We start from the raw sequence: 9,859 nt of genomic DNA on the forward strand, positions 1-9,859 counted from the left end.
AAAATAGGAACACTTAAAAGAAAGAATTATTGGCTGGGTGTGGTAGCTCACTCCTGTGATCCCAGCACTTTGGGAGGCCAAGGCGAGCAGATCACAGATTAGGAGTTCGAGACCAGCCTGGCCAACATGGCAAAACCCTGTCTCTACTAAAAGTACAAAAAATTAGCTGGGCATGGTAGCTGGCACCTGTAATCCCAACTACTCAGGAGGCTGAGGTAAGAGAATTGCTTGAACCCAGGAGGCGGAGGTTGCAGTGAGCCAAAATCGTGCCATTGCACTCCAGCCTGGGCAACAAGAACGAAATCCTGTCTCAAAAAAATAAATAAAAATAAAAAATGTTTATATCCATAGCATGGAATGTTCCACACCTGTTAAAAACAATAAAATAACTTATACTTTAATAGGTTTTTTAAAAAACTGAGGTGGGGATATTTGGGTCTACTTAGATAGAGCAGGTAGCTCCATTCCAAATCCTTCCAGGTCCTCGCTTACCACACATGAAACAAGCATGGGAAGACCCTGACAGATGTAAGGAAAAGTGGATGCCAGGGACATCATGGCTATAGGAACTATAAGGTGGCGAGGTCCCTGGATCCCCTTCTCATCTCCCATGTATCCTGGACAGGGCACTGCAGAAGCCCCCAACCCAGAATGGCCAACACAACACAGACAAAAAAAAAGTTTCTCGCCCTAATCAAAGGACCAAGGAAAGGGCGTCCTGAAAACCAAAACCAGAAAACCCAACACCGGCAGAAAACAGGCCCCAACCGAAGATCAGTTCACCTAATGCCCAACCTCTGAGGACAGATGTTGTCAAAAAGGTTTCAGTGGAGCATGCTTCCCCCGTGCATTTCCATCATGCTCAGGGTCCCCTGCCATCCACAAGCAAGTCATTTCAAATACAATGATACAGGTAGGTTGAAAGTTAAAGGATTTTATTAAAAAAAAAAAAAAAAAAAAAAAAAGGGGCCGGAGGGGGGGGCTCACACCTGTAATCCCAGCACTGTGAGAAACCAACCAGAGAGGATCGCTTGAGCCCAGGAGTTTAAGGTTACAGTGAGCCATGACTGTGCCACTGCACTCCAGCCTGGGTAACAGTGTGAGACCCTGTCTCAAAAAAAAAAAGCAAGCATCTGCTCCTTTAAGATGCAGTAGACAGACCAGGCCGTGGTGGCTCATGCCTGTAATCCCAGCACTTTGAGAGGCTGAGGCAGGAGAATAACTTGAAGCCAAGAGTTCAAGACCAGCCTGGGCTACACAGTAGGACCTCTGTTTCTCCAAAAAAAATGCAATAAATAAGAAGTCTCAGACTAGATGAATGCTCACTGAGTCTCAAAGTCATTCACCAAGACACCCTTGTGAGTGAGGACACCTTTGTGTCCTCAGAAGGCCTCTCGCACTCAGATACTTAAACTCACCTTCACACAGGTTCTTTCTACCATACAACTGTAAACACAGGTCCGTGTCCAGGCCATGCTGCCTACAGTGTAGCATGTGTAAGATTCTTTTTCATAGTCCTGTAACTATGTTGTTCAAAGTACAATATTATTGCAAGACATTTCCAAGTGTGATAGAATGTTAAAAAGAAAAGAAAAAAAAAAAGTCCAGACTTTAATGTTATAGTGAACTGTGACAAAGATTCCCTCCTTTACCAAACTTCAGTCGGACTCCTCAGAATCTTCTCCTCAACCAGGACTTGACTTTGGCCTCCATCCTCTCATCAACCTGCCTAGCCCAGTTTTAGCAAGAATCCTGCTAAGTCATTCCCCACATTGACATCTGACTATCCTCACATCTGATTGGGTTGCTCATCCCTCACAGTCCCCCAGGTGATATCTGATCACCCTGGCCTGTCTTCAGCAAGAATCTTGTTAGATCACTTTAGCAATTATAGCAATTAATTTTTCCTTGTTAAGGAAAAATTATTCAATGGTACCTGTTAAAGGATGGGAGGGCTGACTTTGTTCTGGACCCTTGTGATAGGTGTAGGTAACACGGCAGTGGGATCTAGCAGTGGGAGAGAGATTGGGTCAGACTCCAAATACAACAAGGAAGAGGGGGTATTTATAACCAAAGAGAAGGGTGGGGGTCAGTAGATAAAAAATTACGAAGAGAAAATATCAGGGGTAAGGGGGGTTCTGGTTGAACTGGCCTAAGGGTAATCTTGCTGAAGGCAGACTGGGGTAATTGAACATTGCCTGGGGGATAATGAAAAATAAGGAACCCGATCCGCCACTGAGGATGATCAGATAACAAAGATGAGGATATTCTTGTTAAACTGACTTAGCAGGATTCTTGTTAAAGCTGGATTTTATAAGGAAATGCACAGATGGGTCTAGGAGAAGGTTCAGGAGCCTGATTAAAGTCAAACTGAGAATCTTTTTCACCTTTCATATCTCCTCTTAGTAATCTCTGTCGACTGACTCCCGCCCTGCTCCCTAGCCATAAATCCCAACGTGCCCTTGTTGCATTCAGGGTTGAGTCCATTCTCTCTCCCCTGTTACAATACCCCTGCTGGAATCATGCTAAATAAAGTCTCTGTTACTATTTCAAAAAGCAACGGAATATTTTTTGAGAAGGGTCTCACTCTGCCACCCAGACTGAAATGCAGTGGTGATTGATTATGGTTCACTGCAGCCTCGACCTCCCCAGGTTCAAGAGATCTTCCAACCTTAACCTCCCAGGCTGCTGGGACTACAGGTGCACACCAAAATCCACCAGGCTAATTTTGTACTTTTGTAGAGACAGGGTTTTGTCATGTTGCCCCAGACTGGTCTTGAACTCCTTGGCTCAAGTGATATACCAACCTTGCCCCCCCCCCCAAAGTGCTAGGATCACAGGTGTGAACCACCGTGCCCGGACAGAATATTTTTTCCTTTAACGATCACTGTGGCTGTGTGTGGTGGCTAATGTAATTATAATTCTAGTGCTTGTGGGAGGCTGAGAAGGGAGGATTGTTTGAGGCCAGGAGTTTGAGATTAGGCTGGCCACATCACACATAGCAAGAACGTATCTCTACAAAAACATGTTTAAAAAATTAGCCAAGCATGGTTGTGTGCACCTGTAGTCCCAGCTACTCAGGAGGCTGAGGCAGGAGGATCTCTTGAGCCCAAGAGTTCGAGGCTGCGGTAAGCTATGATTGTGCCTCTGCCCTCCAGGCTGGGTAACAGAACAACGAAGCCCTCAATTCTAATAATAATAATAATAATAATAATAATAATAAAACAATGGCTGTCACTCAAGCTCCTAATGGTATAACATCAAAAGTCCCAGAGTGAAATCATTTTGCAAACAAAAAAAAACCCCAAACTTCCAAGTTTTTCATTAGTCAAATATTTTCATCACTGCCTTTTTTGTGCTCGCAGAAATAAGCCTATCTCATTGCTCAGTGTACTGGAATCTTGAGTTTTCTGTGAAAGGAAGTGTCTTCGATGTAAACATTTAAAACACGCCAGAGTTTCATAATTCTGCTTTGTCATTTCTTTTTTTTTTTAAATATACCGAGCTTCTCAAAAAAAAAAAAAAAAAGAAAAGAAAAGGAAAGGGAAGTAGCCTGAAACTGCTGTTGCAATGTTTTTCCTACCCACACTCTGAGCACGACTCTTTTCAGGAGCCCGACTCCAGCTGCTGCTACAGCACATCTTGAGCTGGGGCATCCCTGCACCTTAGACCTGACCTCTCTGCCCTCTGGGACTGTATGTGGAGCCCAGCGGACTGGTCTTGGCTCATCTGCTTAACAGAGAAGGGAGTCCCTCATTTTGCTCCAATGGAGGCTCCTGTTACTCTCTTCTGCCCTCTGCTGGTCATGGGTGCTAGTGCCAATCATCCCTCAGCCCTCCCCAAGGTTAAGAAGAGAAGAGGAAGGAGGAAGAGCGGAGCACTGCGGAGGAGCACCGAGCGGATGGAGAAATGTAATTGCTGTAAAAAAGAGTGCATGATTGGCGACACAGAAGTTTCCAGGACAGAAGCGAAGGGTGGGATATTGGGGAAAGATGGGGCTTGCTTGCATGAAGCCTAATATAAAGAGGTGCTGGTATAAATGGAATGTCCGTGTCTCTGCCAAATTCATATGTTGAAATCTTAACCCCCCCCCCCCATGAGGGTATAAGAGATGAGGATTTGGAGAGGTGATTAGGTCATGAGAGTGGACCCCCTGAAGGGAGAATTAGTGCCTTATAAAACGGGCCACAGAGCCATCCCTTGTCCCTTCCACCATGTGAAATTACAGCTAAGGAACATACATGGCCATCAGTAGCACAGAAAATGTGTCCTCACCAGACACCAGACCTGCTGGTGTCTTGACCTTGGAGTTCCCAGGAGTTTGAGACCAGCCTGGCAAAATAGCGAGACCTCATCTCTACAAAAAATTCAGTTAGCCGGGTATGGTGGCATATGCTTGGAGTCCCAGCTCCTTGGGAGGCTGAGGCAGGAGGACTACTTGAGCCCAGGAGTTTGAGGTTGTGGTGAGCTATGATCATATTACAGTCCAAACTGAGTGTCAGAATGAGACCCTGTCTCAAAAAACAAACAAACAAAAAAATCCTGTTGTTTATAAGCCACCCAGTCCATGGCAGTTTGTTACTCACCGAAACATAGGAGATGGGGAAGAAAGGGTCGAGGAGGACACAGGTGGGAGTGAGTCTCACAGTTGTTACTCTGAACTTATGTAAGAAATCTCGTTTTCTCATTTGGTTGTAGAATCAGTCAATCTTGAAATCGAGATTCTGTAGGTCAGCAGGAGCAACTCCCTTTCCTGATTGTGACCAGGAAGGGAAGAAGGGAAGGCTTTGCTGCCACACTCCTGCTCATCAGTTTCCCTGACATTAAGGCCCAGCAATCCTGCCTGGGAGGCTGGGAGAACGAGCCCCTGTTTTGTTGGGAAGTTGGACCACTCATGGGCCCATCCAGCTCTGAACATCTAGAAATCCAGGGACATGGACAGAGAGTTCTTCCCCACCCTTTCACAGGGTTGTGACATGGCCTCCCAATGTGCTCTCAGGTTTTTCTGTCTCTAGAGGTCAAGGGCCCTGACAAAACTCTTTACTTGGATAGAGCAACTGTGACAGTTAATCTTATGCGTTTACTTGACTGGGAAGAGATGTCAAAAGAAGTGGTAAAACATTATTATTAGGTGTGTCTGTAAGGGTGAATCTGGAAAAGGTTAGCATTTTGTTTTGTTTTGGTTTTTGGAACGGAGTCTCGGTCTGTCCACCCAGGCTGGAGTGCGTGGCGGATCCAGCTCACTGCAAGCTCCGCCTCCCGGGTTTACGCCATTCTCCTGACTCCCCAAGTAGCTGGGACTACAGGTGCCTACCACCATGTCCGGTTAATTTTTTGTATTTTTAGTAGAGACGGGGTTTCACCATGTTAGCCAGGATGGTCTCGATTTCCTGACCTTGTGATCCATCCACCTTGGCCTCCCAAAGTGCTGGGATTACAGGATGAGCCACCTCGTCCGGCCTATAGTTTTAAACAAAGACCATAGTTTAAAACAAAGCCCTCTCCCAAAGCAGACCTCCTTCTTGCCTGGGGACTAGGTTGTCTTTGTAGGATTAACAGTAGCCACAAGATTAGAAATTATGGTTTAAGAGTCATGCAGCTGGAGATTACAAGATTCTGACCCTCACTAAACTGCTCCTAAGATCAGTGGCTTCAGATATTTGGCAGACCCTGCACTTAATGGATCAGCTGGCATCATGCAGATTGATTAACTGGCTCACCTGATCTTGTGGCCCCCACCCAGGAACTGACTCAGTGCAAGAGGACAGCATCAATTCCCTATGATTTAATCTCTGACCAATCAGCACTCCTGGCTCACTGGCTTCCCCCCGACCCACCAAGCTGTCCTTAAAAACTCTGCTGCCCAAATGTTCAGGGAGATTGATTTAACAACGAAACTCCGTTCTCCTGCACAGCTGGCTCTGCGTGAATTACACTTTCTCCATTGCAATTCCTCTATCTTGCTAAATCGGTTCTGTCTAGGCACTGGGCAGGGTGAGCCCATTGGGCAGTTACACTTCTCCAGCCTTCAAGCTCAGACTAAATTCCTTGACTGGCTTTCCTGGCTCTCTAGCCTACAGAGAGCAGGTGGTGGAGTTTCTCAGTTTCCAGAATCGTGTGAGCTGATTCCCATAATCAATCTCATATACTATATGTATCCTATGGATTCTGTTTCTCTGAAGAACCCCCCAAAATAGAGCACACAATCCTAATTTTTCCTACCACTCACTCCCCAGCAACATTTTAATTTGGCCAAGTTCACTGTTGCTTATAGCAGAACACAAAAGCACCAAACTGAGCAAAACAGGGAAGCAGGAATCTCTCTCCTGGTGACCCAGAGTGCCACACTGTGGAGCAATTAACTGTATGGGGGGCCCTCCCCTCCCTTCACCCTCACAAGTCAGGCTCACTTATAAACCCACCAGCCAAGTTAGGCCATCTTCACCTGTCTAGAGCTGGAGATACTAGAAATCATCTTGTCTCATATCCTTCCTTTAGGAAAGGATGCACTGAGACCGAGAGAGGCCAGCTTGCTCCGGGTTTAAAACACTTTCACTTCTAGGGCAGGGGCCCTCAAATGATTTGGTTCAAGGCTGCATCACACTCTTGAAAATGAGGACTCCAGGGGGCTTTCGTGTGAGGATTATATCTATTGATATTTACTGTATCAAAAGCCAAAACAGAAAAAGTGTTGAAAGTCTGAGAAGAGTAGCACTGACTTACAGTTTGCACGTTACTCACATCTGACTCAGCAGAAAGCAGCTGGAGTCTCTAATACTTCTGCATCTTTAGTCCATTGCAATATCACAGAGCATTAGCCTGTTGAAAATTCCAGTCTAAGCCGGGCACAGCGGCTCATGCCTGTAGTCCCAGCACTTTGGAGGGCTGCGGTGGGAAGATCGCTTGAGCTCAGGAGTTCGAAACCAGCCTCCGCAACATAAAGAGACCCCATTTCTAAAAAAAACTTAAAAATTAATTGGGTGTGGGGATGCAGGCCTGTGATTCCAGCAACTCAGGAGATTGAGATGGGAGGGTTGCTTGAGGCCAGGAAGTTGAGGCTGCAGAGAGCCATGACCACGCCATGGAACTTCAGTCTGGGGAATGATGTGAGACCCTATCAAAAAAAAAAAGAAAGAGAAGAAGGGAGGAAGGGAAAAAGAAAATTCTAGTCTACACTTGTGAGAGTGAAAACAGTGTCATAGTATGATTATGAAAATAGTTTTGACCTTGCAGATCCCCTAAAAGATCTCAGGAATTCTATGGGGATCCCCCGACCACACACTGAGAAGTATAGATATAGAATAAGCAAGAGCATGTCTGGAGTCCTTGTCTCCTAAATCTCCATCTGCTACCTTTATTTCTTATTTTATTTCTCACTTATTTTTATTTACTTATTTATTTATCTTGAGATGGAGTCTTGCTCTGTCACCAGGCTGGAGTGCAGTGGCACCATCTTGGCTCACTGCAACCTCCACCTCCCGGGTTCAAGCAATTCTCATGCCTCAGCCTCCCAAGTAGCTGGGATTACAGGTGTGTGCCACCACGCCTGGCTAATTTCTGTATTTTTAGTAGAGATGGGGTTTCACCATGTTAGCTAGGCTGGTCTTGAACTCCTGACCTCAAATGATCCACCCCCCTCAGCCTCCCAAAGTGCTGGGATTACAGGTGTGGGCCACCACGCCTGACCTATTTTTTATTGTTATATACTAATTGTGGAGAATCTCTGGGTTTGTTTTTTTTTTTTCACCTTTATTTTTAAAATTTTTTTTGAGATGGGTCTTGCTACATTGCACAGGCTAGACTCAAATGCCTGGGCTCAAGCTATCCTGCCACCTCAGCCTCCTGAGTAGCTTCAATTAGAGGTACATGCCACCACACTTGGTTCCATCTGCTGCCTTTCTAGCTTATGGCAGTATTATACATTACACTGTCTCTTACCTGTATTGAAATCATGTATCCCATACATGTATACAATTACAATTTGTCGATTAAAAATTAATATTAATTTTGAAAACCAATATGTAAAAGGTAACCCCCCCAAAAATCAAATTTTTTTAGGACTTTAAAATAAAATCTGGAGAATAGCTAACATACTCTGTCAGGACTGTCAGACTAAGAAGAGAAGTGCATGAGTCACTTCAACACAATGGTTACTTTTCAGAGAAATTGAACTAGAATTATAAAAGATTCATTCAAATGTTGTCATGGGCAGCAAAAAAAAAAAAACTAACAACAGTGATTTCCAGTCAAAGCCACAAGTGGACACATGAAACTACATTTGCAAAATTATGACTGAGACAGTGAACGAGATTTAACTTAACTCACTTTATCTTGCTTCTAATCTCTAATGCTCCACCATGGGGTGTCTGTGTCTGTGGCCCCATTGCAGGGTGTCTGTTCAGCTCCTGGGGGGTCTCGGTTGGCTCTTTCTAACTAGTAGAAAGAGTCCTGGTTTAGGAGACTTCTCAATCAGGAAGATATCGACGAGGTTTCTCAGAAGGAGAATAGGAGGATAGTTTGGAAGGAATACTCCTGGAGTTCTTGGTTAGTGATCTGATTGGGAAGGCCTCTGTCCTCTCGTCTTTGTGTGTGTTTGTATATGTGGAAGGGATCTCAGAAGAGGTTGCTGATGGAAGTCCAGCAGACCTAACTCAGAACCCTCCTTATTTGTCTGGTCACATTTGATGAGCCCTAGAGAAGGCTCAACAGGCCTGTCTTGGCGTGACTATCTGCTCTTCCTCTTGCCCAGAGATCCCATTGTGAATTCCATTCCGAGGTCATCCCTCCTCACCTGGAGTGGATCAAAGACAACAGGGACCAACCGGAGAAAGTTTTTGAGCTTTGCCAGGCTGATACTGGGTGCTGAACGAGGTGACTAATGTGTGTTTTGTTATGTGTGTTTTGCTGGGATGGAAAATGTTAATTTGGTTCCCCATGCAGCCCTCTGGGCAACATCTTGCAAATTAAGAATCATGTCTATGGTTCCATAAAGCAGGAAAGGGTGATTTTCTCTTGTAAAGTGGCTTGATCCCTACAGCCATGGTGCAGTGAGCAGGGTCATTAGAAACCACTCTGTTCGAGAAGCTGCAGAGAAAGGGAGCCAGGACGCCTAGTATGCTGGCAAAAAGGGTAAGAAAATCTAACCAGCCAAGCTTCTGGTCTCTCTCTCTCTCTCTTTCTCTGTCTGGGTAAACAGTAAACTTCACTATTTGTTTCTCTGCAAGGGTTTGATTAATAGAAAAAGAATTTGTGAAACTAATCTTAGATGGTAGCAAATCTGGTGTACTTTGTGCTAAGAATTTGTCTTTCTGTGTTCTGTAATGGAGAAAGGAGTATCACAGGATAGAATGTGAGTTTAGGACCCACTTTCAAGCTCACTTTCAGCTACAAACTGCTAAGGGTCCCTGAAACCAGTAGCAGATGAAATTTCTCTGTCTTGTTTTGTGTCCTTAAGAGCTTAACTTTGTGACCATGTGGGGATACTTTCTCCTGGTTTCCGCCTTCTAGAAGACAGGAACTTGGGGATTCATGTCATAGTCAGCCCTAAAAATTTTCTGGAGCAGCTAAAAGTCTTTACAACTTTTAAATTGGCTTCTCTAGGCTCCTTCTGGGAAGAGCAATAGAAACTGTTCAATGCTGTAACTCAGTGGCTAGGGCTTTGTCTTTTGACAATGGCAGCCTGGGTTCTATTCTCGGCTTCTGGAATGATTCCCTTCTGGTTTTTCACTTATGTAACTTTGCCATTTATTGAGGTTTCCCCCCACCATGGATAGCTTCTGATTTCCTGTCTTGAATTTTTATTTATCTAAAATACCCTGGGGAAATGCTAAAGCTTGTTAAAAAAAAAAAAAAAAAACTG

At 44.8% G+C, this 9,859-nt stretch overlaps 1 long non-coding RNA gene across 1 annotated transcript in view; it reads left to right on the forward strand.

Moving 5' to 3' along the window:
- The window catches only part of LOC108544044 (uncharacterized), a 14,921-nt gene extending 11,041 nt beyond the window's left edge, over positions 1–3,880 (forward strand). Inside the window, exon 3 of the long non-coding RNA XR_001889724.1 lies at positions 3,611–3,880. This is a non-coding gene — a long non-coding RNA (uncharacterized LOC108544044). The remainder of the gene's footprint in view (positions 1–3,610) is intronic.
- The last annotated feature ends 5,979 nt before the right edge of the window (positions 3,881–9,859 follow it).

The sequence above is a fragment of the Rhinopithecus bieti genome, unplaced genomic scaffold (assembly GCF_001698545.2).
Source record: "Rhinopithecus bieti isolate Rb0 unplaced genomic scaffold, ASM169854v2 scaffold_26106, whole genome shotgun sequence".
Taxonomy (NCBI): Eukaryota; Metazoa; Chordata; class Mammalia; order Primates; family Cercopithecidae; genus Rhinopithecus; species Rhinopithecus bieti.